The sequence below is a fragment of the Castor canadensis genome, chromosome 2 (assembly GCF_047511655.1).
Source record: "Castor canadensis chromosome 2, mCasCan1.hap1v2, whole genome shotgun sequence".
Lineage (NCBI taxonomy): Eukaryota > Metazoa > Chordata > Mammalia > Rodentia > Castoridae > Castor > Castor canadensis.
The window spans coordinates 37,976,265-37,984,267 of record NC_133387.1 but is presented as its reverse complement, the minus strand read 5'-3'; the positions used below and the strand labels follow the sequence as shown (position 1 = coordinate 37,984,267).

Sequence of the window (8,003 nt, the reverse complement as noted above, 5' to 3'; positions counted from 1 at the left end):
CTGAATTCTCATCAGTGTTTTCCATATGCAGGCCAGGCAAAGTGGGTAGTGCAGGAGCTGTCCTAAATATACTCCACCCAGCTAGACTTGAGAGTCCCCTGTCCACTCCCCCTGAAACAAAGGCCCTCTGCCTGTTCTGATTTTATATGAGAAATTCTTGAGTAGTGACTGCTTTCAGTAGAATCTTTCTGAGAGTATACAAAGTCTTTAGTCCAAAGCAGTCTACACTACCAGAAATGACACAGGGTGATCCTATGTGCCCTAGGCTTGCAGTTGTCTGTTCTAGAACCTGTCTTATATTTCACACAGAGCTGATCTCTCTTTTGTTACCAGAGGTCAGGCTTCAGTTCTGCTGATGTCTTCACTATCAGCTTTTCTCTGTGGTACATTTCACACTTCCCTGCCAAGTAGATCTGTGCCCATGAATCTGAGTACAATTCACAACCAGTTTCTTAGGTATATATTATTCTCATGGTGGTCACTTGTTTACCCAGGGGAAAGGGAGAGGCCTTTGGGGCTTAGAGATACAAAAACGCAGGGTCTTTTGCTTTTCCCAACCAAAAGTTTTGAGTATAAGCTCTCTCTTAAAGTGATTTCCCTCCACTTCACCAATGAGCAAGCTAGGAAGTACAGGTAGCCTGTTCACTGGTGTCTGCTTGCTGAGTTGGGCACAGATCTTCCACCTTAAACTATATTTTAGCAGAGTACCAGCTGGTGTGCCTGTGGAGCAACCTGAAGTTTTTCTTTTCTCTGCTTGACGCTTCACTGTGGGGCAATCTCCTCTTTACTGCCATGTTGCCTACTGCTATATGTGAAGGTTCAGTACGTCTGAATTTCACCTGTTGTTTGTTTACTGTTTACTATTTACTTCCCTGGCCTTTCCACACCATCAGCCTCTTCCTGTGGACACACACTATTAATTTTATTTCAGATTTGTGGAGATTCAGGAAAGTGCCGGGTATCTTTAATTGCCTACCTGTCTCAATGTAGTCACCAATGTTTTTCAGAAGAATTAAAGACTTGCATCAAAATGAATTTGAGAATGATTAGTGATGAATCAGTGTTTCACTGTGTAGTCCAGGCTGACCTGGAGCTCACTATGAAACTGAGGCTGGCAGCCATCAAGTTCTTTTCTATGAGTGGGGCTTTTTTGCTATGATTCTGTCTCCATATTCATCACTGATATGTTCATTTTCTTTTTTTCATGATTCAATCTTTGCAGATTGTCCATGTGTTTGAATTTGTCTAGGCTAAGACATTTTTTGGTACATAGTTAGTCATTGCAGTCTCTTAGGATCCTCTGCATTTTTGTGTTATCATTTATAATGGCCTGTTACTCATTTCTGATTGCAGTCTTTTTTTAGTCTTCTCTTTTTCTGTTGTTGTTGTTAGTGTAGCTAGTTTGGATGATTTTGTTTATATTTTCAGAAAATCAACGGTTTGTTTCATTGATTTTTTTGCTGTTATTTTCCTAGTTTCTTCTTTTTTTAGTCTTCTTGTTTTCTGTTGTTGTTGTTAGTGTAGCTAGTTTGGGTGATTTTCTTTATATTTTCAGAAAATCAATGGCTCGTTTCATTGATTTTTTTTGCTGTCATTTTCCTAGTTTCTTTTTCCATTTATTTTTTCTCTGATCCTTATTTTACTAATTTTGGATTTAGTTTTTTCTTTTCTGTCTACTTCCTTGGGTTATAAAGTCAAACATTATTTTTGCTGTAGGCCTTTATTTCTATAAACTTTCCTTATAACTGCTATTGCTTCATCCCAGAAGTTGTAGTAAGTTGTTTTTCTGTATTTGTTTGCCTCAAAATTATTTTTGAAATTTCCCTTTCATTTTTTTCTCTGGCCAATTCAGGAGCATGTTGTTTAATTTCCAGGTGTTTGTAAATTTTCCAAATTCTCTCTGTTATTGATTTGTAGTTTTATAATACAGTGATCAGAAAATATAGTTGATATAATTTCTAGCCTCTTAAATTTGCTCAGGTTTGTTTTGTTGACAAACAATTGATCTATCCTAGAAGGTGTTCTATTGTGCACTTAAGAGGATTATGTATTTTGCTGCTGTGGAATGGGATGTTCTGTATGTAACTCTCTTACGTCTTTGTCATCTAAAGAATAGTTTAATCCTGATATTTCCTTATTGATTCACTATCTGGATGATCATGGCTGAAAATGGGATATTGAAATCTTTTACTGTAAGGAACTGCCAAACAGAGACCACACCACATATAGAAAAGAAAGATTTATTGGGGCACAGATTGCCAGGCTGACTCTCTTGGGTTCAGAGTGCAGCAGCCTGGGTAGATTGGGTTGTGGGCTTTATAGGAGGGACCATCCATCAAAGGTGGGAGGGTATCTGTTTCAGAGAACAGCCAGGTTGTTGGGCCCTGATTGTCAGTGATCACTAGATGGAACGTGTCGACATGTACCACAAGTTGAGAAACAGGAAATTGTTGAGGTTTGCAAGCAGGGGAATTTTACAAGCAGTTATGCTTCAGGGGGCATGGTTAAAGGTAGCACAGTCTTGGTACTTTCCATCATCTCTATGGACACCAAGGACCTAACATTCCAACCTTTTGTTGGTAATATAGGCGCTGATTGATCTGGCTGATTCCTGCTGATTAGGGGCCTCATTATGGAGGAGGTTCTGGCTGGAATGCATAGGGCCCCTGGGGACCAGAGGCAGGCAGTTTTCCTTAGTCTCATTTGAAGATAAGGCCAGTTGTTGGTGGGCTGGAGAGGGTTGTAGTAGCATCTGGTGAAAAGTCTGTCTGCTGAGCTCTCCCAAGCAATACTGGAGGCATCTGAAAAGGCAAAGGATAATAAGGAGCAGAGAGAAGATGGCTCCTAGAGGTCCCATTAGGGGTATTATCCATGTTGGCATTACGGGCCAAAACCCAAAGGGCTGAGCCTGTGTTGGGCTGGGGTATTGTTGCCTAATGTTGGAAGCAATTTTTTGGAGAGTTTTGATATTTTCCTCTACCTGTCGGGACTGATTTTCATAGTAGCATCATTCTTCTCTCAGGAACATACATGTACCTTCCTTTTCTGCGGTGAGCATGTCTAGTGCTCGTCTATTTTGGAGAGTGACATCTGCAAGGGAGGAAAATTGGGCATGGAGGACGTAAGGTTGCTGAAGATGTTTTGATTGAGGCTGCAAGTTGGTCACCCAATCACTGAGAGACAGAGATGCTGTGGCTCAGAACACCCCTGGAAAATCCCAAGACTACAGTTGAGGAAGTGAGGATGATACCAATTAAAACAGGGATAAAGGCTGCTCTCTGGTAACAGTGGGGAGGTTGAGAGAGAGTGGGTTGGAGCAGAACGGCAAGTTCTGCATGGGTGTAAAGAGTTAGTTGTAGCACTACAAAGACTAGGACACAAGGACCTGGGGTAGTAGCATTGATACAACTATATAACATGGACTGACACCAAAACATGGTGCCAGATGGGCTAGCAAGGGACTCATTAGAGGCAGTAGTCACATTAGAAGAGCAGGGTAGAGGGAGAGGAGGTATCCTCTTTTGAGGTGCACCAGCAGGGTCCTATTAATCCTAGAGATTGAAGAGGGATTGATTGGAGTCTGGGAGAAGGGGGCTGGAGTGTGCAAGTGGTTTTATTGAGGGTTATATTTGATATGAGAACCGATGTCAGAAAAGGGTTTTTTAAGGGGCACAGTCTGCTTTATAAGAGGTTTGACTGGTGAGATTGTGGATAAGAGACAAGGAATCTTTTAGAATATGGGACCAAGTAATTGTGTGGATAGTTGAATCTTTAAGAGTTTTAATCTCCTTTTCTAGCTTTGATGAGTTATCTGATATGATATCAATGATAACATCTTGGGAAGTCCTGGGAGCCTGGTCATAGGTTCTAATTATGGCTATTCTTTCCCAAGGGTCCAAGCCAGTATGGGCATAGATAGTACCCTCCACTACCTTTTGCCACTTATCATTCCAAGAATCCTTAATCTCGAATATTACCTGGCTGGACTTTGGCACCCTTTTAAGAAGTAGGCCTGACTCCATACCCTCTCTCTGACCAGTGATACTTGCAGCTCCAGTAAGGACATCCTCCCCAATCGGGATCCCTACAGTACTGGGTGGTCTGGTCAGACATAAGGCAAAGATATTTAGGTGACCCATGTAATCTATACCAATTGATAATGACAATTGACAGAGCATGCCTGTTTGATATCAGTGATGAAGAAGATGGAAGATTGGCATCCCACAGTTGGACAGAGGTGGATTTGGGCAAAATGTGTGGGTTTTTATCAGTAGCAAACACCTTGATTGCCAAGCATAGCACATCCCCAGAGGGGAGGGGGAAGCCTGGGAGCTGGGAGATAAGAAGGCAGAAAGAATGAGGAAGTTATTCAGGAATTGAAGGAAGTGAGAGTGTATGAGAGATGCATATACTCATGGGATCCAGCAGTATGCAAGAGTACTCATCCTTAGGTGCAGTGGGAGAGTCTGAGGTTGGTGGACAATGTTTTATCCTTGAGAGATGTTGCCACTTGGGGTTCCCATTGAGCTTGACAGCAGTAGGCATTGTGAATATGACCAGGTGTGGTCCAGTCCACCAAGGTCCCAGAGGAGCAGGTAGAAGGTCTTTCAGGAGGACAAGATAAGTGGGGCCCTCTGAAGGTTGAGGCAGGATCTGATCTGCATGCTCCCTGAGAAGTTTTCTTAGAAGGTTAAGGTAGATAGTCAGCCAGAGGGGCTGGGTCTGTCGGGGGCAGATTATCCAAGAAAAAGGGGAAGTCATACATGATTTCAAAAGGACTTAAGAAAGAGGGGCCTCAGGGGGTGTCCCTGATCCAAGTCAGTACCAGTGACAAGAGCTGGGTCCAGGGTAAGTGGAGATCGATGAACAACTTTTTTAAATGTCCTTTAACTATTCCATTCATTTTTCCCACTTTTCCTGAGGACTGGGCTAATAAGGAATATGTAAATTCATTATTACTCCTAGAGTGGAGGAGACAATTTGGGTCATCTTAAATGCTGGGCCATTATCTGACTGTAGGGTCTGGGGTAGTCCAAATCAGAGGATAATGTCCTTGATTAGATGGGTAGCTACCACTTCAGCAGATTCCCCTGTAGTAGGAAAGACTTCTACCCACCTTGACAAGGTGTCCACCAAAGTTAATAGATACTTAAGTTTTTTTGGGGCTGGCATGTGGATAAAATCAACCTGCAGTCTTCTCCATGTATAGAGCCCCAGAGCTGGTGGGCTGAGAAGGTTGGGGGTGGTTTGAGACTGCCCTGAGTAGAGACCTGGGCACAGGTGGGGCATTCCTGAGTAATTTTAGTTATAAGAGAGGTGAGTGAAGAGTGAAAGAATAAGGGTCGGAGAAAACGAAGAAACAGCTTAGTGCCAATGTGAAAGGTTTTGTGGATGCCCTTTGGGATTTGTTCCGCCTGTGAGCTGGGAAGGATAAACTTTTCATTCATGAGGAGCCATCCCTGTGATCCTGATGTGGCTCCCAAGTTGGTGAATTTTGTTCTCTCTTCTGGGGTATATGTCGGACTGACTCTCGGGGAGGTTACCAAGGGAGGAGTCTGGGTGCTGGCTCTCTTTGCTTCCTTATCTGCAAAGCCATTACCTTGGGCTATTTCTATTGTTTCTGGTTGGTGTCCCTTGCAATGGATAATTGCCACCTTAGCAGGTAGGTAGGAGGCTTTGAGTAGTTTAAGGATTAGTGACTCATTGGTAATGGGAGTTCCCTTAGTGGTGAGGATGCCCCTTTCTTCCCATAAGACTGCATGGTGATGTATAATGTGATAAGCATATTTGGAGTCAGTGTAAATGTTGGCTTTTTTGTCTTTAGCTAAAGTGAGGGCTCTGGTTAGAGCTATACATTCTGCCTTTTAAGAAGTGGTATCCCAAGGGAGAGGGCTAGATTCAATAACTTCCGTAAGGGACACTACAGCATAGCCTGCACGTCTCTTGCCCTCTGAGTCTGGTGAGCAGCTGCCATCTATGAACCAGGAGACATCAGAATCAGGTAGGAGTGAACAGGATAGATGAGGTTGACAGTATGTAAGAGTTTCTAAGAAGGAGTATGCTAAGGGCATGCCATCAGGAAGCAAGGTGGCAGGATTAAGGGGAGGGCAAGTCTGTAGGGTAACCTCTGGATTTTCTATAAAAGTGAGATGGAAAAGCTGTAATCTCAAGGGAGACAGGTTGGAGAGACAGTGGAGGGACAGGAGGTCAGTCAATCGGTGGGGGACCAGACAGTTGTGGGTCTCCCAAAGGTGAGTTTGGAGGCTTCCTGGGTTAGCAGAGCTGCTGCAGCCAAAGCATACAGGCAGGGCTGCCAGCCTTTGATAACCAGGTCAGGCTGTTTGGATAAGTAGGCTACAGGGACAAAGGTGGGACCCTTCATCTGTCCTAGCACTCCTAAGACCATTATTCTTCATTCAGTAACATATAGTTTGGGTCTTCTAGATTTGGGAGAGAGAGAGAGCTGGGGCCTGAAGGAGGGCCTGTTGGAGTTTGAGAAAGGGAGTTTTAATGGGTTTGGCCAGGTCAAGAGGCTCAGTTATAGGGCCCCTTGCAGCCTCATAGAGAGGCTGGGCCAAGAGAGCAAAATTGGGAATCCATGACCTGACATAGCCAGCCAGACCTCGGAAGGAAAGTACTTCTCCTTTCGTAGAGGGGACCATTAATGATCTTATGTGGGCCTTATGACCTACCATAATTGTTCTGGAAGTTGGTGTAAGGAGAAGGCTCAGGTATTTTACCTGAGGCTGGGAGAGTTGAGCTTTTGAGGGTGAAACATGGTAGCGCTGTTGTGCTAAGAAATTGAGTAATAAGACAGTGTGGTTTTGAAAGCCAGTGAGGGTTGGACTACAGAGGAGGAGATCATCTACATTCTGGAACAGAGTGCTAGGTTGGAGGTCAAGGGTGGATAGGTCCCATGCCAGAGCCTGGCCAAAGAAGTGGGGGCTATCCCAGAAACCTTGGGAGAGGACTGTCCAAGTTAGCTGTTGGGCCAGTCCTGAAGCTGGATCCTCCCAAGTAAATGCAAAGAGATTGTGACAATCTGGATGGAAGGGGATAGTGAAGAAGGCATCCTTGAGCTTAAGCACAGAAAAGTAAGTGGTGTTTGTGGTGATGTGAGATAGTAGCATGTAGGGATTGGGAACCACGGGATGGGTAGGAATTATAGCTGAGTTAATGATTCTTAAGTCTTGAACCAGTCTATATGACCCGTCAGGTTTTAGGACAGGGAGGATAGGGGTGTTAAGTGAAGAATGTGTAGGCCTAAGAATTCCCTTATGTAGGAGCTTGTCAATGAAGGGCTTTAAGTCCCACCTATGTTTAAGAGAGATAGGGTATTGAGGTCTACTTGGGTGTGAGTTAGGGTCTTTGAGATATATCATGACTGGTGTATGGTGGGAAGTGACAGAGGGGGAGGAGATATTCCAGACAGTTGTATCAACAAAATCAGAGGGCAAAGGGAAAGTTTGGGGCCGGTGAAAGATGACAGTTGCTAAATACCATCAAAAAAGGGATATGGGAGTGGTCTGGTGTGGTGGACAGGGGTCTAATGGAAAAGGTGAAGTGAAATTTGGAAAGAAGGTCCCTTCTCAACAGAGGAGTGGGGCCCGAGGGCAGGATAAGGAAAGAATGTGTAAAGGGAAAACCTGATATATGACATGAGAGTAGACTAGTAGCTTTTGGCTGGTGGAGGAGACCCATCCACCCCCACCACAGAGATCTGTGAAGGATAAAGCTTACCTGAAAAGTTAAGTAGCACAGAATAAGTGGCCTTCATATCTATTAAGAATGAAATTGGCCTACCTGCTACTTGGACGGTTACCCTGGGCTCCCCCAAAGTGATCTTGGGTGTGTGGGGGGGAGGTCCCAGTGTCAATCTTCTGCAGCCAGGCCCAAGAGGTTCATGAGGACTTCAGTATGGTGGGAATGGGATGGGAGACTGACCTATCTTGTGGAGGCAAACAGGGGCAGTTGATTCTCACTGAATACCTTAAATGCCATTT

At 44.2% G+C, this 8,003-nt stretch overlaps 1 long non-coding RNA gene across 1 annotated transcript in view; it reads left to right on the top strand.

Annotated features, from left to right (window-relative positions):
- The first annotated feature begins 6,901 nt into the window (after positions 1 to 6,901).
- Positions 6,902 to 8,003, top strand: part of LOC141417281 (uncharacterized) — a 68,165-nt gene continuing 67,063 nt past the window's right edge. The window contains exon 1 of the long non-coding RNA XR_012441812.1: positions 6,902 to 7,094. This is a non-coding gene — a long non-coding RNA (uncharacterized lncRNA). The remainder of the gene's footprint in view (positions 7,095 to 8,003) is intronic.